The sequence below is a fragment of the Hordeum vulgare genome, chromosome 3H, assembly GCF_904849725.1.
Source record: "Hordeum vulgare subsp. vulgare chromosome 3H, MorexV3_pseudomolecules_assembly, whole genome shotgun sequence".
NCBI classification, from domain to species: domain Eukaryota; kingdom Viridiplantae; phylum Streptophyta; class Magnoliopsida; order Poales; family Poaceae; genus Hordeum; species Hordeum vulgare.
In genome coordinates, this window is record NC_058520.1 from 457,800,454 (window position 1) to 457,810,047 (window position 9,594).

Below are 9,594 nucleotides of genomic sequence, written 5' to 3' on the forward strand. Positions count from 1 at the left end.
CTACAACTTGCAAGATAGGATCTAAAACACACATATATTGGTGACAACATAATATGTTTAGATCTGAAATCATGGCACTCGGGCCCTAGTGACAAGCATTAAGCATAGCCAAGTAGTAGCAACATCAATCTATAACATAGTCGATACTAGGGATCAATCCCCGTCAAGAACTAACTCGGTTACATGATAGATCTCATCCAACTCATCACCGTCCAGCAAGCCTACGATGAGATTACTCACGAACGATGAAGAGCATCATGGAATCGTCGATGGAGAAAGGTTGATGATGACGATGGCGACGATTTCCCCTCTCCGGAGCCCGAAACGGACTCCCGATCTGCCCTCCAGATGAAGAACAGGATGTGGCGGCACCTCCGTATCGCAAAATGCGATGAAACCTTCTCTTTGATTTTTTTCCAGGCGAAACGGAAGATATAGAGCTGAGTTTGGGGGCGGTGGTGCCACGTGGGCCCCACAAGCCTGCACGGTGCGACCATAGGGGGTGGCCGCGGCCTGTGGGCTTGTGGCCCACTGGCACGCCCCCTCAGGTGGATCTTTGTGCAGGTATTTTTCTTTTATTCTAGAAAAAATCTCCATAAATTTTCAGGACATTCTGAGAACTTTTATTTCTGCACAAAAACAACACCATGGCAATTCTGCTGAAAACAACGTCAGTCCGGGTTAGTTCCATTCAAATCATGCAAATTAGAGTCCAAAACAAGGGCAAAAGAGTACGGAAAAGTAGATACGACGGAGACGTATCAATAACCCAAAGGATCCTCGGAATCCCTCGCACAAGACGCTCGAGAAAGGTAAAACAAGTCCAACAAGGCCGCCGGGCGTGTCGACGATCCCGATAGGAGTCGCGCATCTCGTTCACAAGACACGACGGATAAGCGAAGCATACGGTGTCCTGGTAGACCTCTCTCGAGTTGCCCCGGGTTGGCCCCGCATGATGCTCTGTTTTGGACCAGCATCAGCAGCACTGGCCCCCGTGTATTATGTTGAATTACTCCTCGGGTTCATGACGCCCTATGTTTTTAGTATTAGCAGAATTATTATGTTGGGCAAATATAATACCAATGTTGGGCCTTGCCAGACGAGCTTTATCCCAAAGCGAGAATCTAGGGGTCCCTGATAACCCACAAGTATAGGGGATCGTAACTGTTTTCGAGGGTAGAGTATTCAACCCAAATTTATTGATTCGACTCAAGGGGAAGCCAAAGAATAATCTCAAGTATTAGCAGTTGAGTTGTCAATTAAACCACACCTGAAAGATTTAGTATCTGCAGCAAAGTATCAGTAGCAAGGTAGTATGATAGCAGCAGTAGCAATAGAGTAACAGAAGTAGCAACAGAGTAACAGTAGCAGCAGTGACAGCAGAAGCAGCAAAGTAACGTAGCAAGGACCAATAGTGAAAGTGTCGTAGGCATTGGATCGGTGATGGATGATTATGCCGGATGTTATTCATCATGCAACACTTATAACACGGAGAGATATGTAACTAGATCCAGTTCGTCAATGTAATGTAGGCATGTATTCCGTATGTAGTCATACGTGCTTAGGGAAAAGAACTTGCATGACATCTATTGTTCCCTCCCGTGGAAGCGGGGTCCTAATGGAAAATTCGGGATATTAAGGTTCTCCTTTTAATAAAGAACCGGACCAACGCATTAACACTTCGTGAATACATGAACTCCTCATACTATGGTCATCTTCGGGACTAGTTCCGGCTATTGTCACTCCGGGGTTGTCGGGTCATAACACATAGTAGGTGACTACAACTTGCAAGATAGGATCTAAAACACACATATATTGGCGAGAAAATAATAGGTTCAGATCTGAAATCATGGCACTCGGGCCCTAGTGACAAGCATTAAGCATCGCAAAGTAGTAGCAACATCAATCTCAAAACATAGTGGATACTAGGGATCAATCCGTGGCAAAACTAACTCGATTACATGATAGATCTCATCCAACCCATCACCGTCCAACAAGCATACGATGAGATTACTCACGAACGGTGAAGAGCATCATGGACTTGGCGATGAAGGAAGGTTGATGATGATGATGGCGACGATCTCCCCTCTCCAGAGCCCAGAACGGATTCCAGATCTACCCTCCAGATGAAGAATAGGAGGTGGCGGTGCCTCCGTACCGTAAAACGCAATGAACTCTTCTCCCTGATTTTTTTTCCGGGCGAGACGGACTAAATAGAGCTGGATTTGGAGGCGGTGGAGCTTCGTGGGCTCCACAAGCCTGCCATGCGCGGCCAGGGGGGCGCGCCTGGTGGGCTTGTGGGCTCACGGCTCCACTTCCTCTGCTGATTCTTGCGCCAGTATTTTTCATAAATTCCAGAAAAATTCTCCATAAATTTTCAGGACATTACGAGAACTTTTATTTCTGCGCAAAAACAACACCATGGCAATTCTGCTAAAAATAGCGTTAGTCCGGGTTAGTTCCATTTAAATCATGCAAATTAGAGTCCAAAACAAGGGCAAAAGAGTTCGAAAAAGTAGATACGATGGAGACGTATGAGTCCCCATAACAACCACAAGCATGTTAGGAGCTCTCATTTATGGAACATAACACCGGTAGCCGAAACTAAGGCGGCAAAGGTGGAACAAAACACCAGGCTAGAAAGGCCGATCCTTCCACCTTTTACCAAGTATATAGGTGCATTAAATTAAATAACAATAATATGGTGATATAACAAGGAACCCATGTTATCACATGGGAGCAACTGCACCTGCAACTAGCAACGCTATCAAATTGTCAAGCAAGCGGTAACATAGCCAATCTGTGGTTTGCTAGGTTGTGGAAATGTTGAAGATTATCATGATAATGTTGGGAGGCTGACATTTAACAGGTGGTAGGCAACGAGACATAGCGATAGAAACGAAACAACTAGCATGGCAATGATAGTAATGGTATCTAGGGAAATGGTCATGTCGACTGAGATCCCGCTTGGAAGAAGAATGGCTCCGTGAAGCAGACAAACCGACGTAGTCGAACGGATCCTCACATTCCGACACGCTGCGTAACTCTATCGAGACGAAACAAACCGGAAACAAGATCAACAAAAGATATTCACCACAGCACATGCACGATATGATGCACTGCCTAATATGATGCATGATCAGTTTTTAAATATGCAAGACATGGCATGGGAATGCACATCACACAAACACTACACATTAAGTGAAGCTCGATATGCAACGAGTTGCATATCGGCGAAACTCCACATTTAATTATTTAGTTCGCTCCCATTTAGGTACATGTAAATATTAAATATTGTTAAACATAGCAAGGGGTGAGCACAAATTAACCTACCTATCTAGGCATTTTAAATGAGGTCGTAAACGACATATAACATCTCTGAGATAACCCCACGCGCTAAATTCTAATTCTGTTCAGATTTGTCCTAATCACATTTTATGTTTGTTAAGCGTCAAAACAAAGTGGTTCACTTGATTCTACTCGTCGTTCTGGTCCATTTACATATATGGCTCATATTCAACGGAGCTACGGTTAAATAACTACGACCTAAACCATTTTTAACATGTTGACACGCGAACCAATGCAAACAACACGTTTAAGTATTTTTGTCATGCATGAAAGTTGTAAATTACTAATCTACGCGAAATTCTAGTCGAGTTACATATTTATATCACTCCGATCAGATGCACGGTTTAGAAACAACGCTCGTTTAAAAAACAATGGCTTTTCTGAAATCCTAATAATTAAATAAATCGCCAAAACAGGAAAAAAACTACTGGGCCGAATTTGATCTGCTGGTCGAAACTGGACATGGGCACAAAATAGTAAAACTGCGCCATGGGCGGGGAATAAGCGCGGTGCTCACCTTGGGCAGGGCCCGGATCTGGAGGAGAGAGAGGCCGGCTCGGGGGTTGACTTGCGACGCAGCCAGCTTGGCCGAGGGCGACGGATTCCGGCTGGATCTTGGGGTCACGGGCCTGCGTGGAGCACTGGCGGGCTGGCGGCGCGAGGCCGGCCGAGGCAGCGGCGCAGGCCCAGGCGGAAGTTGGCGGCGCTTGGGGCTCGTGCTCCCGATCCAGGGGCGGCGGGGATGGGGAACTCCGGCGGCGGCGGCTGTGACCGGTGGGAGGCAACAGGGCAACGGATCCGGGCGGCGGCTCGCCGGATCTATTCGATCCCGAGGACAAGGGGGAGAGAGGTGGTCGGAATGCGGGTATCCGGCAAGGGTGCAACCCGGCGCATAGGGCCTCGAAGGGAGGCGTGACAGCGACCTCCGGTGACCCGGGAACGAGGGTGGCGCGACCCTGAGGGCGGCGGGGCTACGACACCGACGCAGGGAAACTGGCGGCAATGGCTGAATCGTTGGCGGGAGGCGCGGCGAGGTGCTTGAGGCCAACGTGTTATGCAGAGAGCGGCGGGAGGAGTGAGCTGCGCTTGGGCTCTAGGCGGCGGCGGGGAGATGGGCTCGGTCGGCCCGATCTGGGACTAGGTGGGGATGAGAGGGAGGTTTGCGGCACGGCAACGCGATTTCAAAATTCCGAAAAACGCCTGACGAATAACCGAAGACGGTGCCGCTATGGTCGACCGTTCGGGTACCAAACGGACTCCGATTGCGACAAAAATTGGCAGGTGGTCTACCTATATTAAAATAAGACCGCATGCCAAGTTTCAACACAATCTGAGAATATTTTAAACACACTTTTAGAACATTATTTTGTTGATGCCACGGGCGCGTGCGTGTGTGGTAGGTCTCAAAATGGTCAACGACAAACACGGAGAGAACCGGCAACTGATAACGGATGCATGTTTTCAAAACTAGCGGCCAGGTAGTGCCCATGCAATGCAGATGATGCGCATGATGCGATGATGAATGCGACAAACAAACTAACAACACGGTCGGTGTGGTGCGCCTCGGGGCCGGTCGCTGGGGTCTGGAGAATGAGGAGGGTAGCGTGGAGCGCGTATCTCTCGGCCCCGCCCGGAGCGGGTAGGGCCCCGATGCTTGCAGGCCCGGGAACCGGCACACGGTGCGAGCCCCCGGCGCCCGACGCTTGTGACCTTGAGGATGCACCGGGTTGGATGGTCTTCTGGGCGATGGCGATCAGCTCCATGATGAGGTCCGCCCAGGCGTCGAAGACCCCTGGTGTCGGTCATTGGCGGAGCATCTCTCTTCCCATACGCAACGCGTCGTGTGCGTCGAGGTGCCCCAAGTTGATGCGGCGCGTTGCGGGTGCTGGGCCGCAGCACAACCACCATGCGCCTGGGTGGCACGGGTGACCGCCACGGCGGAAACGATGTTGATGACCTGGTACGAGCCGCCTGGTACCACGACGACAGCATGCGTGCTTCCTGCCGTTGTGATGTGGCGGTCGGAGACCAGATCGACCAGGCTCGAAGAAGCTGGTTGGTCGCTGGCCATCAAAGCAGCGGCCCAGGAAGGAGGAAGCTAGTAGAAGACCTTCACACGCCCCCTACCTGGCGCACCAAATGTCGGATTTTGGGCTCCGCAAAACCCTAAGGATTCGAACACAAGGGCGTGTACAAAGATCTCTCCCTACTTAGCACAACCTAGCCTGCTACTCGATGGAAACGACGAAGAACTCACTCGATGGTGACGGGAACACATAACACAACAGTTTACCCAGGTTCGGGCCACTGTGAAGCGTAAAACTCTACTCCTGCTTTTGGTGGATTGCCTCTCGCGGAGGTTGGTGGATGAACTAGTACAGTGCTCTCGAGCCTCCGGAGGCCAAGTGGCTTGGTGTGTTGCCCTTGGGTCGGAATGAACTCTCCCCTCTCTCAAGTATCCTACCCTCTCTATTTATAGTGGAGGCTCGGGTCCTCTTCCCTTATCATTTCGGCGGGAAGGGATCCCACAACGGCCAGTTTTGAAGGGGAACATGCTCCCCTGCCCAAAGGTGGTCTTCGCGTGCAAAGTAGCTGCCAGCGCTGCACAGGTGGGCGCAGGGATGACACCCGTCCTGCTGGCGGGCGGCCGTGGTCTTGTTGCACTGGAAGGGAAACCTTTGGAAGATGCCCTTGGAGGCCCGGTACGCTCCCACCTCCTTTGCACTAAAGGAGAAACTTTCCCGTCCTGCCATCTACTGCTCGCATGTCTTTCACTGGCGTCACCCTTGACTCCTCAGGCCCGGCCTTGCCTCGGAATATCCGCCGCTCCGAAGGAGTCGTGAGGAGGTCCCCTGCGGATCTTGATGTCGCTCTTCCTCGCGAGGCTTGGCCCCTCACGAGGGCCTTGTCTCGGGTGGTGTCGTGCGAGTCTATCTTGCGTTGATGAAGTGGGCCAGCCCTGGTCCGCACGCAGGCAGGTCTGGCTACCCCCATTCCAAGAACGCCGACAATTTCGCACACCATGCCATCACTATTCCACACTCACTATTTGTAATATATTGTAATCTATTATATCTCTATTTAGTGCAACATCTATTTTCATATTTTAGTTCTCGAACTTCATACAAAACTATCCTCCATACCCACAACACAATTTTATTTCTCGTTACTAGATAGAACCAAGCGTTCGGTGTATATAGAGTCGTACCGGTGGCAGATAGAACTTGGGAGAAGATCGATCTCACCTTTAGCTCCTTGTGGATTCGACACTCCATACTTACCACTGATATTCCATTTTGCATCATGCTTTTGTTGGAATTATGCCCTAGAGGCAATAATAAATATAGTTATTATTATAATTCCTGTATCAAGATAATAGTTTATTATCCATGCTATAATTGTATTGAATGAAGACTCATTTACATGTGTGGATACATAGACAAAACACCATCCCTAGCATGCCTCTAGTTGGCTAGCCAGTTGATCGATGATAGTCAGTGTCTTCTGATTATGAACAAGGTGTTGTTGCTTGATAACTGGATCACGTCATTGGGAGAATCACGTGATGGACTAGACCCAAACTAATAGACGTAGCATGTTGATCGTGTCATTTTGTTGCTACTGTTTTCTGCGTGTCAAGTATTTATTCCTATGACCATGAGATCATATAACTCACTGACACCGGAGGAATGCTTTGTGTGTATCAAACGTCGCAACGTAACTGGGTGACTATAAAGATGCTCTACAGGTATCTCCGAAGGTGTTGGTTGAGTTAGTATGGATCAAGACTGGGATTTGTCACTCCGTGTGACGGAGAGGTATCTCGGGGCCCACTCGGTAATACAACATCACACACAAGCCTTGCAAGCAATGTAACTTAGTGTAAGTTGCGGGATCTTGTATTACGGAACGAGTAAAGAGACTTGCCGGTAAACGAGATTGAAATAGGTATGCGGATACTGACGATCAAATCTCGGGCAAGTAATATACCGAAGGACATAGGGAATGACATACGGGATTATACGAATCCTTGGCACTGAGGTTCAAACGATAAGATCTTCGTAGAATATGTAGGATCCAATATGGGCATCCAGGTCCCGCTGTTGGATATTGACCGAGGAGTCTCTCGGGTCATGTCTACATAGTTCTCGAACCCGCAGGGTTTGCACACTTAAGGTTCGACGTTGTTTTATGCGTATTTGAGTTATATGGTTGGTTACCGAATGTTGTTCGGAGTCCCGGATGAGATCACGGACGTCACGAGGGTTTCCGGAATGGTCCGGAAACGAAGATTGATATATAGGATGACCTCATTTGATTACCGGAAGGTTTTCGGAGTTACCGGGAATGTACCGGGAATGACGAATGGGTTCCGGGAGTTCACCGGGGGGGCAACCCACCCCGGGGAAGCCCATAGGCCTTGGGGGAGAGACACCAGCCCTTAGTGGGCTGGTGGGACAGCCCACAAGTGCCCTATGCGCCAAGGAGAAGAAAATCAAGAGAGAAAGAAAAAAAAGGAGGAGGTGGGAAGGAAGGGGACTCCCTCCCACCAAACCTAGTCCAACTCGGTTTGGGGGGGGGGGGAGAGTCCTCCCCCTTGGACTCGGCCGACCCCCTTGGGGCTCCTTGAGCCCCAAGGCAAGGTCCCCTCCCTCCCACCTATATATACGGAGGTTTTAGGGCTGATTTGAGACGACTTTTCCACGGCAGCCCGACCACATACCTCCACGGTTTTTCCTCTAGATCGCGTTTCTGCGGAGCTCGGGCGGAGCCCTGCTGAGACAAGGTCATCACCAACCTCCGAAGCGCCGTCACGCTGCCGGAGAACTCTTCTACCTCTCCGTCTCTCTTGCTGGATCAAGAAGGCCGAGATCATCGTCGAGCTGTACGTGTGCTGAACGCGGAGGTGCCATCCGTTCGGTACTAGATCGTGGGACTGATCGCGGGATTGTTCGCGGGGCGGATCGAGGGACGTGAGGACGTTCCACTACATCAACCGCGTTCTCTAACGCTTCTGTTGTACGGTCTACAAGGGTACGTAGATCACTCATCCCCTCTCGTAGATGGACATCACCATGATAGGTCTTCGTGCGCGTAGGAAAATTTTTGTTTCCCATGCGACGTTCCCCAACAGTGGTATCAGAGCTAGGTTCATGCGTAGATGTCTTCTCGAGTAGAACACAAATTTTTTTTATGGGCGGTGATGTGCGTTTTGCTGCCCTCCTTAGTCTTTTCTTTATTCCGCGGTATTGTTGGATTGAAGCGGCTTGGACCGACATTACTCGTACGCTTACGAGAGACTGGTTTCATTGTTACGAGTAACCCCCTTTGCTCAAAGATGACTGGCAAGTGTCGGTTTCTCCAACTTTAGTTGAATCGGATTTGACCGAGGAGGTCCTTGGATGAGGTTAAATAGCAACTCATATATCTCCGTTGTGGTGTTTAAGTAAGTAAGATGCGATCCTACTAGATACCCTTGGTCACCACGTAAAACATGCAACAACAAAATTAGAGGACGTCTAACTTGTTTTTGCAGGGTATGATTGTGATATGATATGGCCAACGATGTGATGTGATATATTGGATGTATGAGATGATCATGTTGTAATAGAAATATCGACTTGCACGTCGATGGTACGGCAACCGGCAGGAGCCATAGGGTTGCCTTTATACTAACGTTTGTGCTTGCAGATGTGTTTACTATTTTGCTAGGATGTAGCTTTAGTAGTAATAGCATGAGTAGCACGACAACCCCGATAGCAACACGTTGATGGATGATCATGGTGTGGCGCCGGTGACAAGAAGATCGTGCCGGTGCTTTGGTGATGGAGATCAAGAAGCACGTGATGATGGCCATATCATGTCACTTATGAATTGCATGTGATGTTAATCCTTTTATGCACCTTATTTTGCTTAGAACGACGGTAGCATTATGAGGTGATCTCTCACTAAAATTTCAAAACGAAATTGTGTTCTCCCCGACTGTGCACCGTTGCTACAGTTCGTCGTTTCGAGACACCACGTGATGATCGGGTGTGATAGACTCAATGTTCACATACAACGGGTGCAAAACAGTTGCACACGCGGAACACTCGGGTTAAGCTTGACGAGCCTAGCATGTGCAGACATGGCCTCGGAACACATGAGACCGAAAGGTCGATCATGAATCATATAGATGATATGATTAGCATAGGGATGCTTACCACTGAAACTATACTCAACTCACGTGATGATCGGACTTGGGAT